This window comes from Macaca mulatta, chromosome 16 (assembly GCF_049350105.2).
Source record: "Macaca mulatta isolate MMU2019108-1 chromosome 16, T2T-MMU8v2.0, whole genome shotgun sequence".
In the NCBI taxonomy this organism is placed as follows: domain Eukaryota; kingdom Metazoa; phylum Chordata; class Mammalia; order Primates; family Cercopithecidae; genus Macaca; species Macaca mulatta.
In genome coordinates this window covers 67,780,400-67,801,959 of record NC_133421.1, presented here as the reverse complement: position 1 = coordinate 67,801,959, position 21,560 = coordinate 67,780,400, and the positions used below count along the sequence as shown (strand labels likewise).

Sequence of the window (21,560 nt, the reverse complement as noted above, 5' to 3'; positions counted from 1 at the left end):
CTATTCTAAGAACATTGTTTATAGAAGGAAAGGTTAGGGAATAACCTAAGTGTCCATCAATAGGGGACCTGTGAAGTGAATTACGGTAAATCCAAACAACAGGAAACTGTTACCAAAGAAATAATGAAGTAGATTTATATGATGACTTGGAATTCTTTCCAAAATGCATAGTTAGGTGGAAAAGAGGAAGGTTCAAAATAGTGTACAACTTATCCCACCATCTGGTAAAGAACAATAAATATGGAGATATGTACATGTATTTCATTCAAAGCATAGACTCTCTGCAAGATGCTCAAAGATGGGTAACAGTACTTGCTTCTGTAGAAAGGGAACAAGAAAACTAGGGAAGAGGCCGGGCACGGTGGCTCACACCTGTAATCCCAGCAGTTTGCAAGGCTGAGGCAGGCGGATCACCTGAGGTCAGGAGTTTGAGACCAGCCTGGCCAACCTGGAGAAACCCTGTCTCTACTAAAAATACAAAATTAGCTGGGCATGGTGGTGCATGCCTGTAATCCCAGCTACTCGGGAGGCTAAGGCAGAAGAATCGCTTGAACCCGGGAGGTAGAGGCTGCAGTGAGCTGAGATTGCGCCATTGCACTCCAGCCTGCAACAAGAGCAAAACTCCATCTAAAAAAGAAAGAAAGAAAGAGAGAGAGAGAGAAAGAGAAAGAGAGAGAGAGACAGAACGAATGAACGAACGAACCAGGGAATAATAGGGAAGCATTAACCTACACCCAGGCTGGAGTGCAATGACACAATCTCGGCTCACTGCAGCCCCCATCTCTGGGCTCAGGTGATCCTCCCACCTCAGCTTCCCAAGTAGGGACTACCAGTGCACACCTCCATGCCCAGCTAATTTTTGTATTTTTTGTAGAGTAGGGGGGTTTTCCATGTTGCCCAGGCTGGCCTTCTCTACCTTTTGAATTTTGAAATATATCTATACTTAACCGATTTTTTTCTTTCTTTTTTTTTTTTCTTTCTTTCTTTCTTTCTTTTTTTTATTTTCTTTCCTTTTTTTTTTTTTTTTTGTTAACAGGGACTCTGTTGCCCAGGCTGGAGTGCAGTAGTACATTCTCAGTTCACTGCAAATTTTGCCTCCCAGGTTCAAACAATCCTCTCACCCCAGCCTCCTAAGTAGCTGGGACTACAGGCACACACCACCACGTCTAGTTAATTTTTGTATCTTTTTGGTAGAGATGGGGTTTCACCATCTTGGACAGGCTGGTCTTAAACTCCTGAGCTCAAGTGATCTCCCCGCTGTTAGGTCTATGACTATGCCAGTCGTTATGCTGAGGTCCAAAGGGAGTGGGTGGATGAGCAGAAAGAATACTCGGGGGGCCATAGGCAGGTGAAAGATGATTTTTATTCAGCAGCAACTTTCATTAACAACTTTCTCATACTGTCCTCCCTGTCTCGGCTGCTTAGTACAATGGCTCTCACACGCAGCTGCACGGCTGGTTCTCCTTTGCCTTCAGGGTTAGCGGCTTAACTCTTTCTCTCTCTGGGCACGAGTGAGCCAAGCAATGTCCTGGCTCACTCCTGTGCTACAAACTCGCTGAGTTATGCAAGATGTAAACATCCTACCTTGGCCTATCTTTGACCAAATCACAGCCATGTTCCTTATACCCTCCTTGGCCTTCCAAAGTGCTGGGATTATAGGCATGAGCCACTGAGCCTGGCAGTAACTGACTTTTTTTTTTTAAAACAAACTTTTTATCTGTATGTGTTTTCAGATATCTTGGCTGGTGGGCCTGTAAGACACTTGGACAGAGTTGCCATAGCCTCTTTAAGGATTTTGGGATGGCACCAGAAAGAACAGAATGAACATGGCGGATTACCTAGGTTCAACATAGAGAACTGGGAATGTGGACCTCGGCACACACTCAGGGCTGGTTACAGAATTTTCAGGGGCCAGTATAAAACGTGTGACTCCGGCCAGGCACGGTGCTCACACCTGTAATCCTAGCACTTTGTGAGGCTGAGGTGGGTGGATCACTTTAAGTCAGGAGTTTGAGAACAGCCCAGCCAACATGGTGAAACCCCGTCTCTACTAAAAATACAAAAATAGCCAGGCGTGGTGGCAGGTGCCTGTAATCCTAGCTACTAGGGAAGCTGAGGCTGGAAAATGGCTTGAACCCGGGAGGCGGAGGTTGCAGTGAGCTGAGATCGCGCCATTGCACTCCAGCCTGGGTGACAAGAGCAAAACTCCGTCAAAAAAAAAAAAAAAAGTATGACTCCTTGTTTCTAAATTATTAAAAAGTTTAAATGGTGACAGCAGAGCATTACATCAAGCAGGGGGTCCTTCTAAACATGGGGTCCTGCTTAACTGCACAGGTCACACAGCAATGGTGCTGGCCTTGCACACACACAGTGGCCAGTCACTCAGAAAGGGGCACTTTTGCCGCAAGACGTCCCAGTCCTGCAAAGCTGAGAAAAACCCACAGCTGCTGCTAGGTTTCCTTCCACAAGCACACCTGGGACCTAATTCCTCATACAGCCATTTTCCACATGCACCACTACTCTGGTTATGAGTTCAGAGGAGAAACCAAAGCAATAAAATAAACATAAATCAAAGCCAACAGTGTTAATAAAATGGATCTGAAGGGTCAGTGTGGCAGGCAGAACATTAGAATTCAGACAGCTTTAGTATCTTCCTGGACAAATTACTTGAACTGCTATCAGAGGTACCCCCAAAGTTCATGCAAAATATGCCTCCTGGCTCATTTAACTCCCATTTCTCTGGCAGCAAATTATTAAAGGAACAAGCTCAAGCTGGCAGAGCTGTAGTTTCAACATAGGCCTGATGTCCACACAAAAAATTGCTCAATAATTTATACTGGAAGTGACCCAGCACTAAATTCATTCCCTGAGCACTGGCACAGGGGCACCAGAACGCAGGGGAGAAAAACCTCCATGACAGCATCCTGCTTCTGTTTAGAGTGGAGTGTAAAGTCCCCATCGAGGGGAAGAAGGTGACCGTGCAGCCTCAGAGCAGCAGCCCATAACGCAGGTGTCGGTGACTTCATAAGGCCAAGGACACGAGAGAGGCCCACAGAAGCCTCTGGCAGGTGAGAAGGAGAGACAGGGAAAAGAAAGAAAAACACTTGATGAGAGGACAGCGCAGGACGAAGAGAGGAGGGGATGGAACAAGAAAGAAGAAAACGTCTCTCTTTGGGGAGGAATATATGGTTTCGGGCAAAATATATGGTTCTAAAGAGCAGCTTCCACCTCTTCAATGCACCCATCTCAGCTTCTGGAAGTCTTTCCAGGCCTTGAGGTTCAGCTCCAATGACACCTCCTCTGGGAGGTGGAGGGTAGCTTCCCCCGATTACCACAGAACAATGTTGCTACACAAATACATGATAATACAGTAGCTAACATTAGTGGAGAGTTTCTGTTTGCCACCTACACCCTCTCATTTAGTACCCCCCAGCCCTTCCATGGGCATTTTTACTGCCCTAATTTTGCTAATGAAGAAACTGAGGTACTGAGAGATTTAGTAACTTGCCCACGGACATACAGGTGGTAACTGCTGCAGCTAGGACCAGACAAACTGACTCCAAAGTCCTTACTTGTAACCACTTGGCTCTGCATTTCCTTATTCTGCTTCATTGTGGCTCAGACAATCGCCTGAGCCCAAGAGCTCAAGACCAGCCTGGATAACATAGTGAGACCCCATCTCTACAAAAAATTTCTGCCTGTAGTATAGACAGTAGTGTCCAAACTTCACCCCTCCTCCAGGAAACCTCTCTTGAGGATAGGGACTCTATCTTACTTATATCCCTGTTCCTCCAGCAATCCACTACTATGTCCAGCACATAGTAGGTGCTCAGTAAATGTTAATTCCATACCTTTCTCTCATCAGACACATGTACAAAAAGTATTGTGTCCAAAACATAGACTAAGAGAAAATATTTACAAATCATATGTGCAACACAGGATTTGTATCCAGAATTTATAATAGGCCAGGCGGGGTGGCTCATGCATGTAATCCCAGCACTGAGAGGCCGAGGTGAGCAGATCACCTGAGGTCAGGAGTTTGAGACGAGCCTGGCCAACATGGCAAAACCCTGTCTCTACTAAAAATATCAAAATTAACTGACCATGGTGGTGGATGCCTGTAATCCCAGCTACTCAAGAGACTGAGGCAGAAGAATCGCTTGAATCCAGGAGGTGGAGATTGCAGTGAGCCGAGGCTGCACCATTATACTCCAGCCTGGGCAACAAGAGCAAAACTCTGTCTCAAAAACAAAACAAAACAAAAACAAACAAACAAAAACCAGAATTTATAATGAACTCTCATAACTAAATAAGAAAACAGATAACTGAGTTGAAAAATGAGCAAAAGATGTAAACAAATACTTAATCAAAGAGAATATTAAGATGGCAGATAGGCACATGACAAGATGTTCAACAGCCAGGTGAGGTGGCTCAGGCCTGTAATGGGTCACTTCCAGTACAATTACTGAGACAAGAAGCTTGCTTGAGGCCAGGAGTTCGCCCAGCCTGGGCAACATGCAAGACTTCATCTCTATTAAAAAAATAATAAATTTTTAAAAAAGAATCATCATGTACAGTGACTCACACCTGAAATCCCAACACTTTGGGAGGCCAAGGCAGGAGGATTGCTTGACCCTGGGAGTTGGAGACCAGCCCGGGCAACATAGTGAGACCTCGTCTCTACAAAACATTTTTTTAATTAGCTGGGCATGGTGGCACACATCTGTGGTCCCAACTACTCAGGGGGCTGAGGTGGGAGGATCGCATGAGCCTGGGAGGTCAAGGCTGCAGGGAACCGTAACTGTGCCACTGCACTCCAGCCTGGGAGGCAAGGCAAGACTGTCTCAAACCACAAAAAAAAAGAAGTATCAGTCTGAATCCCATAAATATGTACAATTATTACATGTCAACTAAAAATAAAAGGATAAATAAATAATCACCAAATGGGAGGCAAACAGTGCTTGGCATATAGTAGGCATTCAATAAATATTTGTAGAATTAATAGTCCCAGTGAAGCAGCCAGTCATTCATTCTATTGCAAAATAGCTCAAATGAAAATAAATTTATGAAAAATTTTTTTTCCTAATGTTAAGCTGAAATCACTCCTATATAAAAAGATTTATGGGCTGGGTTTGGTGGCTCATGGCTGTAATCCCAGCACTTTGGGAGGCCAAGGCAGGCAGATCACTTGAAGTCAGGAGTTCGAGATCAGCCTGGCCAATATGGCAAAACCCTGTTTCTACTAAAAATACAAAAAGTAGCCAGGCGTGGTGAAGCACGTCTGTAATCCCAGCTACTTGGGGGGCTAAGGCGGGAGAATTGCTTGAACCCAGCAGGCAGAGGTTGCAGGGAGCCAAGATTACACCACTGTACTCCAGTCTAGGCGACAGAGCAAGATTCCGTCTCAAAAAAAAAAAAGTATCCAAGACCAAGAGAATGAAAATATACATTCACACAAAAACTTGTACAAGAATGTTTATAGCCACATTATTCACAATAGCCAAAAAGTGCAAACAACCCAAATGTCCATCAGCTGATGAAAAGATAAATGAAATGTGGTATATCCATACAATGGAATATTATTCATCAATAAAAAGGAATGAAGTACTAATACATGTTACAACACAGATAAACCCTGAAAACAGCATGCTAAGTGAAATAAGCTTGACATCAAAGGCCACAGATTCTGTGATTTCATTTATGTGACATATCAAAAATAGGCGAAGTCATAGAGAGAGTCTCTATGGCTCATATTTGCCAGGGAGTTGGGGGAGAGGGAAATGGGGAGAAGCCACTGTGGATTTGGGGTATTTTGGGGAGATGAGATAAAAATGTTCTGGAATTAGTGGTGATGGTGGCACAACTTTGCAAATATGCTGAAAACCATGAAATTTTACATTTTTTTTTCTTGTAAATCTAGGTCTGCACAGAGAATTGTACACTTTGATAACTTTTTTCCTTTTTTTTTTTTTTTTTAAGAGACAAGGTCTTTCTCTGTCACCCTAGCCAGTGTAGTGACATGATCAGAGTTCACTGTAACCCCAAACTCCTGGGCTCAAGCGATCCTCCTGTCTCTGCCTCCTGAGCAGCTGGGACTAAAGGCACTTGCCACCATGCCCAGTTAATTTTTTTTTTTTTTTTTTTTGGTAGAGACAGGGTCTCTCTGAGTTGCCCAAGCTGGTCTCAAACTCCTGGCCTCAAGTGAGCCTCCCGCCCAGGCCTCCCTGGGATTGTTTTTATTTTATTTTATTTTTTTTGAGACAGAGCTTCACTCTTGTTACCTAGGCTGCAGTGCAATGGCGAGATCTCGGCTCACCGCAACCTCCACCTCCCTGGTTCAAGCAATTATCCTGCCTTAGCCTCCTGAGTAGCTGGGATTACAGGCATGCGCCACCATGCTCGGCTAATTTTGTATTTTTAGTAGAGACGGGGTTTCACCATGTTAGTCAGGCTGGTCTCGAACTCCTGACCTCAGGTGATCTGCCCGCCTCAGCCTCCCAAAGTGCTGGGATTACAGGCGTAAGCCACGGCACCCAGCTTTTTTTTTTTTTTTTTTTTTTGAGACAGAGTATTGCTGTGTCACCCAGATTGGAGTACAGTGGCACAATCTTGGCTCACTGCAACCTCCACCTCCTGGGTTCAAGTGATTCTCCCCCTTCAGGCTCCCCAGTAGCTGAGATTACAGGCGCACACCATCATGCCTGGCTAGTTGTTGTATTTTTAGTGGAGATGATGTTTCACTATGTTGGCCAGGTTGGTCTTGAACTCCTGACCTCAGGTGATCCACCCACCTCGGCCTCCCAAAGTGCTGGGATTACAAGCGTGAGCCACCGCACCCAGCCTCAAAACCCTGGGATTACAGGTGGGAACCACAGCATATGGCTGAGTTGTACACTTAAAAAAAATTTTATTTTTAATATGGAACACTTCACACATTGCAGTGTCATCTTTGAGCAGGGGTCATGCTAATTTTCTCTGTATCATTCCAATTTTAGTATATGTGCTGCTGAAGTGAGCATTGAATTGTATAATTTAAAAGGGTAAATTTTATGGTATACTATACTAATTTTGTGGTATACCATAAAATTATGGGTATACTTTATAAAAATAAAATTATGGTATATAAAATTTTATGGTATACCATAAAATTGTACTTAGGCAGTATAAAAAACTCACTATGAAAAAATTCATAGACCTGTACACCAACAGAAAAAATTTTACTGCGTAATTTTAAAAATTAAAAAAAAATTCAGTCCTGCGTCTGAACGGCAGGAGCCAGGTTCTCACCTGTTGTGTGTCATCTAAGTTGCCTCATACAATAAATGCTGAGGACAGTGGTTCCTGGACATGGGTACACTGGCCGGGGGAGGTCTTTGAAAACTTCTGATGCCTGGCAACCACCCCCAGACATTCTGATTTAATTGGTCTGAGGTACAGCCTGGGTACTGAGATTTTTTTTAAAAAGCTTCCCAGGTGATTCTAACATGCAGCAAAAATTGAGAACCACGGCCTTAGCAAAAGGTTGATGAACAACCACTCTTGGGAGCCAAAAGCCAATCCCTGCCCCACCTTACCTCACTTTCACCTCAAGGCAATCAGATCAGATCTGTCCTTGGCAAAGAGAACAGCTACAGTCATTCCTGCTGTTTACCATGTCGGACAGATGCAGATCAGAACATTCTCTCCAGTTCCTTAAGGGCCACTACTCTCTCTCTAAACATGTGGTTGATGAGATCAGCAATTCTGAAGCAATTCTACAAAGTGTGGCTTCTTCCGTTCTCCCCAGGTTTTCTCTCTCTTGCTGTCCCCATTTGTAGCTGGGGTTGGGAAGTGGAGGAGAGAGAAAGTCACTTGATAAATACATTCTCTGTGTTCTCAATAAACAGACATGAATGAAAAGAAAAACAGTAAATACATTCCTAGTAGGGTGAGCCTCAGTAGTTTTCTGGATTACCCTTCCCAGAGACATTCATATTTTCAAAGAAGACCTCCTGGTAAATGAAGACGTGAGTCACTAATGATGGAATTACAGGTACTAGTAAGGAGGGTTTTGAGGGACAGGGTCTCTTTCCTTTAACTTCCCAGACACATGTCTGGACTGGTCCTGATTGTTTGACCTGTCTGTTTTCTTAGAACAGAGCATGGGATCCTAGCTAGCTGCATTCCATTCACTTAACAATTTGTTGTTCGAATTTATTTCTTTCAGTTATGATTAGGTTTTGTCTGTGGCATTTATGGTCTCTCTATATCAAGCAATCTCACACTAACTTGAAAGCCCTTAGTTATTAAGGCTTCTGGTTGTAGATTACAAAAACCATCTCAAGCAAGTTTAGGCAACAAGGGGAGTTCTCAATAAGATTACAGGTGGAACCAGGAAAGTTAAGCCTCAGGGAGAGCAGGAATCCAGACATACGTGATCTTTATCGGGGGGTAGACACCAGGGCCCCACCCCAGTCAATGGGGAGGTCAGATCTCAGAGAATAATAATCATTGAACATGAATTGAATGTTTACTATGTGCCAGGCACATACATTATTGATAACATATTCTTATGTTATCATTATGAGTTATGTTACTATTGCTCTTCCCATTTTATAAATGAGTAAACTGAGGTCCACAGAAGATAAGCAATATGTTCAAGAGCTTCCAGGCCAGGTCTGGTGGCTCACGCCTGTAATCCCAGCACTTTGGGAGGCCGAGGCAGGAGGATCACCTGAGCCTGAGAGTTTGAGTCTAGCCTGGGCAACATAGGGAGACCTTATCTCTACAAAAAACTTAAAAAGTAACCAGGTGTGGTGGTGGTGACTATGGTCCCAGCTATTCAGGAGGCTGAGGTAGGAGGATTACTTGAGCCCAGAAGATAGGGTTTGCAGTGAGCTGTGATTGTGCCACTGGAGTCCAGCCTGGGTAGTAAAGCAAGACTCAGTCTCAAAAAAAAAAAAAAAAAAAAAAAAAAAAAAGAAGAAGAAGTAGGGGATGGGGGCCAATTCCAGTTTGCATTTGAACTCAGGCAGTATGGTTTCAGAATTCACACACTTAGCCACCAGGGGAATGGTTCCCTCAAGAGTTGTATAGTGGGCAACCTACACACCCATACCTGGCAGCCCTGACTATGGACTAGATCAGTGCTTCTCATCAGAGATACTAAGGACATTTGGAGCTAGACAATTTTTTGTGTAGTACTATCCCATCCTTCATTTACTATATGTGAGTGGTAGTAACCCTCCCAACCATTGTGACAATCAAAAGCCAATCACTGTGACAATCAAAAGTATCAATCTCTTCAAACTTTAAAAAAAAGGAAAATAAAAAAAATTTTTTTAAGTATCAACCTCAGTTGAGAATCACTAGGATAAGTAGATAGCCCCAAATGATGTCTACATCTCTATTTTGTGAGCTCTTGATGGCTAGTAGCAATGTGACTTCTTTTTCTCCTCCCACAGTAGTTGGCCCAGACAACTGTATACATACTCCACAAATCCTGGGTGTGCATTGTCATTAGAGCCTGAAAGGACCCAGAGTCCTCAGCTTGGTGCTTCCCTACCCAGGCTGATAGGGATGGAAACATGAGTCATGCATGGTAGATTAACTCCAACATCCTACAGGAAGACACAACAGTTTTCTGTTTTTCATTTGGTCCCCCGAACAAGCCAGCATGGTAGGAAGGGCAGGAATTAGTCATTCCTATTATGAAAAAAGAATGTAACAGTAAAATTGTTTTTAATTTTGGCAAAGAAAAAAGCAGCTATAAGCCTATCCTCTGCACAATTATCCTGCTTTGCATGTTACCTCCTGGTCCTGTCTACACGCTCTCTCTTGGTGTGCATGGTTATAGTCAAAGAGTGTACCATCTGGGGTTCTGCTACTCTCACTTAACATTTATAAATGTTTTCCTTGTTGCTACGTGGTCTTCATAATGAATGATTTTTTTTTAAATCTCTGCATAGTGTTCCATTGCATAAATCTACTTTTATTTTATTATTATTATTACTATTTTTGTAGAGGCAGGGTCTCACTCTGTCGCCCAGGCTGAGTGCAGTGGCATAAGTATAGCTCACTGTGTTTTAGGATGGGAAGCCTTGACTGTGAGTTGTCCAGAGTTTTGGCGCATCGAACAAAGAATTGAACAAAATGCCCAGAACAAAACAATAGAAGATGAAAGCATACATTTATTGAAGTGAAAGTACACTCCACAGAGTGGCTCAAGAACCCTGATTGTAATGTGTCTTGGGGTTTTCATTAAATTAAAAGAGCATGGTGACACCCCTAAGTACCCTTTAGCAGCGTCTGATAGGTTACACTCTATACAAATGAAGGATTCTGCCCAGGACCAATAAGAGGCAGAACTCTGCCCAGGACCCATCAGAGGCATCCCACTTGTGACCTATGAGCAAATGAAGGTTTCAGAATGGACCATTTACAGAAATTCCCATTTTTGACATAAGGGAGGGGAGGTTCAGAGAGGGAGGGGCCTTTGGCCCCTCATTACTTGATCATGGAAAGGTGGGGTTTTTCTTTCAGTCCAATTCCAAGAAGGCAGCTGTGGGTTGGCCTTAGGTTTCCTGCCTCCAAACACTATTCTCCTGCCTCAACTGAAGCCTCAAACTCCTGGCCTCAAGCCATCCTCCAACCTCAGCCTCTCAAAACGCTGGGATTTCAGACATGAGTCACTGGGTAGGCCCCTCCCTCTCTGAACCTCCCCTCCCTTATGTCAAAAACGGGAATTTCTGTAAATGGTCCATTCTGAAGACTTCATTTGCTCATAGGTCACAGGCGGGATGCCTCTGATTGGTCCTGGGCAGAATCCTTCATTTGTATAGAGTGTAACCTATCCAGTGGCATGAACCACACCCTGACTACTTTAATATTAAAAATCTTGGCCCTGTGCGGTGTCTCACGCCTGTAATCCCAGCACTTTGGAAGGTCAAGGCGGGGGGATCACCTGAGGTTAGGAGTTCGAGACCAGCCTGGTCAACATGGTGAAACCCTGTCTCTACTAAAAATACAAAAATTAGCCAGGTGTGGTGGTGGGCACCTGTAGTCCTAGCTAGTTGGGAGGCTGAGGCAGGAGAATCGCTGGAACTTGGGAGGCAGAGGCTTCAGTGAGCTGAGATCATGCCACTGCACTCCAGCCTGGGCAACAGAGTGAGACTCCATCTCAAAAAAAACAAAAACAAAAACAAAAAACTTACATATATGTGAAATTGTACTTCAGGTTGGTTTGAATTTGCATTTCTATGATTTAGTGCATTGTCCTAATGCTGTTTATTATTTCCATTCCTTCTTATATTAATAAATTGTATATAATTTTTTTTTTTTTGAGACAGAGTCTTGCTCTGTCACCTAGGCTGGAATACAGTGGTGCAATCTCGGCTCACTGCAAGCTCCGCCTCCCGGGTTCATGCCAATCTCCTGCCTCAGCCTCCTGAGTAGCTGGGACCACAGGGGCCCGCTACCACACCCGGCTAATTTTTTTTTGTATTTTTAGTAGAGATGGGGTTTCACCGTGTTAACCAGGATGGTCTCGATCTGCTGACCTCGTGATCCGCCCGTCTCGGCCCCCCAAAGTGCTGGGATTACAGGCGTGAGCCACCGCGCCTGGCTGTATATAAGTTTACAATGAGAGTTATATTCATTTTACGAATAAAAACTCTGAAGATCAGAGACATTAGGTAAAGTTGCTCAAGTTGACAGAATTGACTAAACTTAGAATAAACATTTTCTAGCCAGGCACAGTGGTGTGCACCTGCAGTCTCAGCTACTCAGGTGTCTGAGGCCAGATCATTTGAACCCAGGAGTTTGAGACCAGCCTGGGCAACATAGCAAGACCTCCATCTCAAACAACAACAAACAAAAACCCAAAATATTTTAGGCCTGCTTAGTCCAATGCCCTTTCCATCCCACCCCATATCCTCCCCCAGCTCAGACATGCTCAGTGATGAAACCAGTTTCTGGGGTTGCAATTCCCTCCCACAAGCAAATGAGAGGCTGATCCAAAGTGTTTCTAAACTCTGCAGTTAATGCTTGCTTGGCTCCAAGCAATCAGCCCAGGTCCAAAGAGGAACACAAACACAGCCCCAGAAAGGATCCTGGCACCTCCGGCCCCCTCCTGGCCTCTTCTGCTCTAACTCTTATAGAGTGAATAAGAGAGTCTGAGTATTTCACCTCCAGTAATTTCCTTAAGGTGGTGATTCCTATACCTGGCTGCTTCCAGAGTCCCTTGGGAGAACTCTTCCCATGTACAGATTCCAGCCTGTGGAATCAGAATCTCCAGGGACCAGGGCTTGAAGATCTATAGTTTTTAACACCCTCCAATTAATCATGAGGCTCACCTAGGTTTAGTACCAACTGCCTTAGGGTTTATAAGATCACCCAGGCAAGCTTGCCAAAATGCAGATTCCCAGTCAACCAGGGATCTGGTGTAGGGCCATGGAATCTGCATTCCAACAATCATGATGTCCGCAGTCCACACAAAGGGGACCATCAAGGACTGGGAAAGAGCCTCTGCAAAAAGCACATAAATAAAAAAAAAATAATAATAAACAAAAAAATAACTAATTGGCTTGAAAGTAGGGTAAGCATAATTTTTTTTTTTTTTTTTTTTTTTGAGATGGAGTCTCGCTCTGTCGCCCAGGCTGGAGTGCAGTGGCTCAATCTTGGCTCACTGCAAGCTCTGCCTCCTGGGTTCCCGCCATTCTCCTGCCTCAGCCTCCCGAGTAGCTGGGACTACAGGCGCCCGCCACCACTCCTGGCTAATTTTTTGTATTTTTAGTAGAGACGGGGTTTCACCTTGTTAGCCAGGATGGTCTCGATCTCCTGACCTCATGATCCACCCACCTCAGCCTCCCAAAGTGCTGTGATTACAGGCATGAGCCACCATGCCCAGCCAATAATTTTTTTTTTTTTTTAAAGAGCCTCTCCAGCCACCATTTTTCTGATTTAGTTAAAATGTAGACAAGCCTCAACTGGAAATGGCTCTTTCCAGAGGAACCAACTAGACTTTCTATAAATCCAGTTTTCTCATCCAGCTCCAAAGCATTAGCACAAAAACAATGGAGAGAGAAGGAAAAGGAGAACCTCTGCCTCCCAAGTAGAAGGGGGGCTGCGGTGGACAGCATGGCAGGTGGTGTTTATCTGCAATCATGGGCTATTCTCCAACTCCCAAACAGCCTCTTAGATGCAAATTGTTCATCAGCACCATCATCCTTAGCCATTCATCCCAGGAACTGATGGCAGCAACTTAAGTTGCCTTATTTTTCCCTTTCCCAAATTGAACTCCTAAAGAGCCAGCAGAGACTGGAAGCCACACAAAGCACCACCTCCTGTGTGACAGGACACACCCCCCATCCCTGAGGGTGGACCATCAGCCCCTGGACTTAAAACAAAGGAGTCAGGTTTGTTTTCTAGGGCAAAAATCACAAAGAGATTTTTATATAAGTTCCAAAATACATTTCCCTTTATTGGAGGTCGGAAAAAGAGGATATTTAACTTCAGACTTATAGTAATCTTCCTACTTTCTCCACTGCATACTTACCTGTGAGCAGGGCTCTGGGGTCTCAGCCTGTATCCAATAACTTGACAGACAGGGTTTGCTTCTGAAGCAAGTAATTTGTTTTATCTAACTGTCCCTTAGGGCAGTTTCACAGCATGTCAAAGCCAACATCTTGGAGACAAAGGGCACATGTATCTTTGCTTCATGATCTGCAAACACTGGTTTTGTGGTAACAAACACCATTAAATTAAGATGCCACAGGATCAAAATTACAGCTAAAAATATTTTAAAGTATATATCGGCTGGGCACGGTGGCTCATGCCTATAATTCCAGCACTTGGGGAGGCCAAGGCAGGTGAATCACGAGGTCAAGAGATCGAGACCATCCTAGCCAAAATGGTGAAACCCTGTCTCTACTAAAAATATAAAAATTAGCTGGGCATGGTGGTGCATGCCTGTAGTCCCGGCTACTCAGGTGGCTGAGGTGGGAGAATTGCTTGAACCCGGGAGACAGAGGTTGCAGTGAGCCGAGATCGCGCTACTGCACTCCAGTCTGGCGACAAAGTGAGACTCCGTGTCAAAAAAAAAGTATATTGACAAAGATTAAAAGGAATTTTAATACCCAGTTTTGGCAAGGATGCGAGAAGTACTTCCTGTACTTCCTGAAGGACCACTGGACAATTTGAGTCACAAGCTCTAAAAATTAGGCAAACCCCATGGCCCATCAATACACTTCTAGAAATTTATCTTGGGGGTTGGGGGAAACAAAGATGCACAGATACTACTTGCAACGATTCTCTGTAATATTAAAAAATGGAAATGAACTAAATATTCAAGGTTAAGAGAATAAAAATTGAAGAGTAGACATACAACGGGATCTTAGTGAGCTCTAAAAAAGAAATAGTGCTATAAGATAGGAGTCCGGAAACACATCCACAAGTCAAATAAATCTCCAGCCTGTTTTTGTAAATAAAGTTTTATTGAAACGCAGCCACACTCATTTGTTTATGTGTTGTCTATGGCTGTTTTCATGCTAGAACAACAGAGTTGCAACAAACCGTATGACCCACAAAGCCTGAAACATTTGCTATCCAGACCTTTATAGAAAAAGCTTGCCAACTAATATTCAATGTTCTTGCTATAGAAGAATATTTACTGACAAAGGCAAATAAATGTTCATGATATATTGCTAAGTGAAGGTAAAAAATCAGGACTGGGCACAGTGGCTCACACCTGTAATCCCAGCACTTTGGGAGGCCGAGACGGGAAGATCGCTTGAGCCCAGGAGTTTGAGACCCCTCCATCTCTCCAAAAAATAAAAAGATTAGCTGGGTGTGGTGGCCTGTGCTACTTGGGAGGCTGAGGTGGGAGGATGGCTTGACCCCAGGTGGTGGAGGTTGCAGTGAGCCAAGATCACACCACTGCACTCCAGCCTGGATGACAGAGCCAGACCCTGTCTCAAAAAAAAAAAAAAATAAAATAAGGCCATCACATAATACCATTTTATTATGCATAGAAATAAAACTGAAAGAGGCTGGGCAAGGTGGCTCACGCCTGTAATACCAACACTGTCCGAGGCGAGGAGGGCGGATGACCTGAGGTCAGGAATTCGAGACCAGCCTGACCAACATGGCGAAACCCCTTCTCTACTAAAAATACAAAAATTAGTGGGGCATGGTGGTGCGTGCCTGTAATCCCAGCTACTCAGGGGGCTGAGGCAGGAGAATCCTTGAACCTAGGAGGCGGAGGTTGCAATGAGATGAGATCACGCCGTTGCACTCCAGCCTGGGTGACAAAGCAAGACTCTTATCTCAAAAATAAATAAATAAGTAAGGATGGGAGCAGTGGCTCACGCCTGTAATCCCAGCACTTTGGGAGGCTGAGGCAGGCAGATCACCTGAGGTCAGGAGTTCGAGACAAGCCTGACCAACATGGAGAAACCCCGTCTCTATTAAAGATACAAAATCAGCTGGGTGTGGTGGCACACGCCTGTAATCCCAGCTACTCGAGAAGCTGAGGCAGGAGAATCGCTTGAACCCAGGAGGTGGAGGTTGCGGTGAGCCGAGATCACGCCATTACACTCCAGCCTGGGCAACAAGAGCAAAACTCCATCTCAAAAAAAAAAAAAAGAAAGAAAGAAAAGTGAAAAAAATTCCAATAACAATGGTGCTCTCTGGGTGGTGAGATTATGGGCAGTCATATGTATATGTATGTTTCTGAGAGGCTTTTTTTTTTTTTTTGAGATGGAGCCTCACTGTGTCACCAGGCTGGAGTGCAGTGGCGCAATCTTGGCTCACTGCAACCTCCACCTCCCAGATTCAAGCGATTCTCTTGCCTCAGCCTCCTGAGTAGCTGGGATTACAGGCACCCACTAAGGGAGGAGACCACCCCTCATATTGTCTTATGCCCAATTTCTGCCTCCAAAGAAAGAAGAAGTAAAAACTAAAAGGCAGAAATGAAATCCACAAGCAGACAGCCCGGCACCACACCCTGGGCCTGGTAATTAAAGATCAACCCCTGACCTAATCAGTTATGTTATCTATAGATTACAGACATTGTATAGAAAAGCACTGTGAAAATCCCTAACCTATTTTGTTTCAATCTAACTACTGGTGCATGCAGCCCCCAGTCACGTACCCCCTGCTTGCTCAATTGATCACGACCCTCTCACGTGCACCCCCTTAGAGTTGTGAGCTCTTAAAATGGACAGGAAATGCTCACTCCGGGAGCTCAGCTCTTGAGACAGGAGTCTTACTCATGCCCCCGGTCGAATAAACCCCTTCCTTCTTTAACTCGGTGTCTGAGAAGTTTTGTCTCCGGCTCGTCCTGCTGCACCACCACCACATCCAGCTAATTTTTGTATTATTTAGTAGAGACAGGGTTTCACCATGTTGGCCAAGCTGGCCTCAAACTCCTGGCCTCAAGTGATTCACCCACCTCAGCTCCCCAAAATGCTGGGATTACAGGCGGGAGCCACCGCACACAAACAGCTTTTTGTATTTCATATTGTCTGAACATATACACTGAACATATATAATTTCTATAGTTAACCAGGGGGAGGAGGAATATATATGTATAAAGCCATGTATAAAGAATAACTGAGTCTCTTTATACATGGGTCTGGCTTCAGTGCTACTTTCAACCCTCCCCTTCTACCCCCTTACCCTATCACATTCCCCCTCCAAAGCACCTCCTTGCTCCCACCCCCACCCCTGTCTTGCTCCAGATTTGCAAAATATGTGCTCTAAAGAAAAAAAGAGAGGATGAATCCGTTTTGGGGCAGGGGCCACACATCAACATTTGTACCTGAGGATATGTGCAGGTGAGAATAAAAAGAGATTTGGAAAGAAGCATTTTTATTGGTTTCGCCTCTGAACTAAAAAGATAAAAAGATAAGCCTTAATAGCATATGAATTCAAGGCCCTAGCCTCTTCTCCAAACCAAGAATTCCCAAGTGTTGCCACAGCCTAGGACACTGGGCACTGCTAAATCCGTGTGTCAAAGCTGAAATCTGAGTACTGTACAGCATTACAGTATTGTAATGGGACCCCCTTTATGTACCCACTCAACAAACTTTCCCAAACACTCACTGGTACAAAACATGGCCTTACTGGCTGGGTGCGGTGGCTCACTGTAATCCCAGCACTTTGGGAGGCCGAGGCAGGTGGATCACGAGGTCAGGAGATTGAGACCATCCTGGCTAACACGGTGAAACCCTATCTCTACTAAAAATACAAAAAAATTAGCCGGGTGTGGCTGCGTGCGCCTGTAGTCCCAGCTGCTGGGGAGGCTGAGGCAGGAGAATGGCGTGAATCTGGGAGGCGGAGCTTGCAGTAAGCCGAGATCGAGCCACTGCACTCCAGCCTGAGTGACAGAGCAAGACTCCATCTCAAAAATAAATAAATAAATAATAAATAAAAAATAAATAAAAAATAAAACATGGCCTTACCTCAGAAATTACAAAAGTTTGGAAATTTAAATAGCAATAATAACCTCTCAATAATAAACTCTTATACTTGCACAGCACATTACAGTTGTCAAATATCTTTTACACACTTATGTCATTCTATTTCTCCTTGATCAGTCAATGAATAAACAATTAGCCATAATTAAGCCCCTACTGTGTGCATGATATCGTGGGAAGTATAAAAATATTTAAGAGGCCAGGTGCAATGGATCACACCTGTAATCCCAGGAATTTGGGAGGCCGAGGCAGGCAGATCACTTGAGGCCAGGAGTTCGAGACCAGTCTGGTGTCAGAGATTCTAAAAATCACCAACATAGTGAAACCCCATCTCTAATAAAAATAAAAAATATTAGCTGGACATAGTGGGACATGCCTGTAATCCCAGCTACTTGGGAGGCTGAGGCAAGAGAATCACTTGAAATCGGGAGGTGGAGGTTGTAGTGAGCTGAGATGGCGCCATTGTACTCCAGCCTGGGCAATGGAGGGAAATTCTCAAAAAAACACAACACAACAAAAAACAAAATATTAATAAAAATATGTAACCACAGAACAGTGGCCCTCAATCAAGCTTCACTTTAGAATCACCTGGGGAGCTTTTATATAGATGTCAGAACCTCTGGAGGTGCAGCTCAGGAATCTGATTTTTAAAGCTCCCAAATGCAACACAAAAACTCCAAATGAGTCCAGGAATTTGGCTGCACATTAGAATCACCTAGGGAGTATTTAAATATCCCAGAGTCCAATCTGGCACCAAGATTGATTAAATAAAAATGCCTATGGCCAGACCCAGGCAATGGTATTTTCTAAAGCTCGCCAGGTAATCCCAACACGCAGCCAAACTTGAGAACCACTGAAATGAAGGAATTCAGAGGTGATAAGAGGGTAGGCTAGAGCAGCCAAGGAATGTTTCTGCAGGAGACTGGATCTGAGCCATGTCTTCAAGAATAAGCAGAAAAGAAGAAGAAAGGAATTTGAGGGTGGAGAACAGCATAAAAAAATTTTTGGCTTCAGTGAAAGATTCATAATGAGAAATAAGGCTGGGATCATAGGGTGGGGCCAGATCTTGAGGGGCCCATAATGTCAAATAAGGGGTTTAATGTTTACCTAATAAGACACAGATCTGGTGCAGTGGCTCATGCCTGTAATCTCAGCACTTTTGAAGGCTGAGGTGGGCAGATCACTTGAGGTCAGGTGTTCGAGACCAGCCTGGCCAAAATGGTGAAACCCTGTCTCTACTAAAAATACAAAAAATTAGCCAGGCATGGTGGTGCGTGCCTGTAATCTCAGCTACTCGAGAGGCTGAGGCAGGAGAATCACTTGAACCTGGGAGGTGGAGGTTGCAGTGAGCTGAGATCGCACCACTGCTCTCCAGCCTGGGTGACAGAGCAAGATTCTGTCTCAAAAAAAAAAAAAAAGACGGTCACAGAAGATTTTAGGTAAGGAAGCAACTGCTTTGAGATTTGGGGGAAGGTAAATCTGGGAGTAAATATCAAGTGCATAGGGAAAGGCTAGAGCCAAGGGGACCAGATAAAAGATTATTAAAGATTTTCTAGAGTGATTATACCTAGTAATGGAGAGGGTATAGAAAGATGAACATTCTCATGTCCATCCCATGTCCATGCTCATGTCCATTATACACTCACCATGCTGGTACAGCCTTTCTGGAAGACATAGCAGCCACAGTCATTAGAGTGCCTTTGTGAGAATTGCAACAAGATACTCCTACTTCCAAACAGACACAACCCCATGCCATAGTGCATGACTTGACAAGCAAAGTTGCCGCCATCCACCCCCCCGAACTGACTCCTGTGTGCACTAGCCCTGCTAAAGAGCACGTTCACAGAGTTATACAACTGCACATAATCAGCCTCTGCTATGGATCACTAAACATGGAGAATATAGGGATTGTTCTACAAAGGAACAGGCTGACCACAGAGCTATGTGTATCTTAGAAGTGCCCAAGAAACAGTGAGGGTTCTGGAAGAGCTTGGACTCAGGACACCACATCAAGGGCAAGTATCATTAATCATCTATCCGGTAGATACTCCCGACCTTGATTCAGAATCCTCCTTTGGTCAGACAGCAACATGCTCAACACCAGGAATGACTCAAAATCGTTCTAAGCCGATCTTGGTTATTGCTGTTCCCTTTGCCAGATATTGATCCAAGGGGATACATAACACAATTCCAATTAACAATGCAGAGAGGTGTTTCTGGAAGGATTTGCTCCCCTAAAAAGAGAGAGGTATGTGAAGTAGAAGCCCTTTTTGCTGCCATCAAGACCTGCTTCCCTTGTTTCCTGTTTGGAAGACTGTTGTGCAAAGACGTAATGTTGGAGCTGTGGCAGCTAACTTTGCAACAATGAAGAATCTCAGAGATTCTAACCCAAGAGGATCTCAGATATTCTGACTCAGTTTCCTAACTTTGCTGAACTGCTTAACTAACCCTGGAACCATGTAACTCCAAAGTTCACATTTTGTGAGATAGCTAAACATCTTTATAATTTAAGTCACTCGTCTTTAGATATTGTATTACTTGCCGTTGAAGACCTCTGAATATTCTGAACATTTGCCAATTAATTTGTTCAACAAGAATGTAATAGCTCCTACTTAATACTAGGGATTTAAAGATGTGACAAGGTTCTAGGCCGGGCACAGCGGCTTATGCCTGTAATCCCAGTACTTTGGGAGGCTAAGGCAGGCAGATCATGAGGTCAGGAGATCGAGACCAGCCTGGCCAACATATTGAAACCCCATCTCTACTAAAAATATAAAAATTAGCTGGGCATGGTGCCCGGCGCTTGTAGTCCCAGCTACTCGGGAGGCTGAGGTGGGAGAATCGCTTGAACCTGGGAGGCGGAGGTTGCAGTGAGCCGAGATCGCACCACTGCAATCCAGCCTGGAGACAGATCAAGAGCAAGACTCTGTCAAAAAAAAAAAAAAGATGTGATAAGGTTCTAAAGGAGAATTTAAATTCTAAAGGGGAAGACAGACACAGTTAAACAAACAAACTCATGGGACAAGTGCTCTAACAGAGGTATGAACAAAATACTGCAGGATGATAGAAAGCCAGTTGACTTGGCCTGAGAATAAGAGGATGTACAGATGGGGTTTTGTTTAGATCTTAAGTGTGAGGGATATTCATGTGAAGACATCTGTCATGCTGCAAGTAAGAGATCTGAATTAAACTCATAAACTTTGGCAGCAACAGTGCAGAGCTGGTAGTCAAAGTTATGGGAGATGTTAGTATCTCCCCATGTACCATTGGGAATGCTTTCAGTTGCAGGTAGCAGAAAACCCAACTCACAGCAACTTAAAAATGAGAATAGCAAGTTCAGTCCAGGATTGATTCACTTACTGGCTTAACTACATCAAAGCTCAGGACAGCATCACTGTGACTGATTCTGTTCAACTTCTCCCCAGGCTCAGTTGCAGATGGATTCTACAGCTTCAGGCACCATCTCCTCAAATCTTGTTTAAAGGTATAAAGCACAGCTTCTCCCCACACATTTGTTCCCTGAAATCCCTCCCACCCAAACTTCTGTTTGTGCTCCATTGGCAAGGAGTATGTCACATGTCTACTCTTTTTTTTTTTTTTTTTGAGATGGAGTCTCATTCTGTCAGCCAGGCTGACAGCCAGGCGCCCAGCCTACATATCCACTCTTAAATCACAGGCAGAGATAAATGATTTACCATGATTGTTTGAACCAATTATGATTCATCCTTTGGCACAGAGGAGGGGTCACTCTCCCTGAACAAGAAGACACAATGGCTGGGCGTGGTGGCTCATGCCTGTAATCCTAGCACTTTGGGAGGCTGAGGCAGACGGATCACAAGGTCCGGAGTTCAAGACCAGCCTGGCTAACATGGTGAAACCCCGTCTCTACTGAAAATCAAAAAAAAAAAAAAAAAAAATTAACCAGGCATGGTGGCAGGTGCCTGTAGTCCCAGCTACATGGGAGGCTGAGGCAGGAGAATGGTGTGAACCCAGGAGGCAGAGCTTGCAGTGAGCTGAGATCACACCACTGCACTCCAGCCTGGGCGACTGAGCAAGACTCCGTCTCAAAAAACAAAAAACAAAAACAAAAACAAAAACAAAAAT

General features: G+C 44.2%; 1 protein-coding gene and 1 non-coding gene across 2 annotated transcripts in view; both read right to left on the bottom strand.

Moving 5' to 3' along the window:
• Positions 1-20,939, bottom strand: part of DHX8 (DEAH-box helicase 8) — a 94,625-nt gene extending 73,686 nt beyond the window's left edge. The window contains exon 1 of the mRNA XM_077971826.1: positions 20,817-20,939. The gene's annotated coding sequence lies outside the window, so the exon portion shown is untranslated. The remainder of the gene's footprint in view (positions 1-20,816) is intronic.
• On the bottom strand, positions 6,913-7,019 carry LOC114673377 (U6 spliceosomal RNA). Its single transcript, XR_003724080.1, has one exon. It is a non-coding gene; the product is annotated as a U6 spliceosomal RNA (small nuclear RNA).
• Positions 20,940-21,560: the final 621 nt, after the last annotated feature.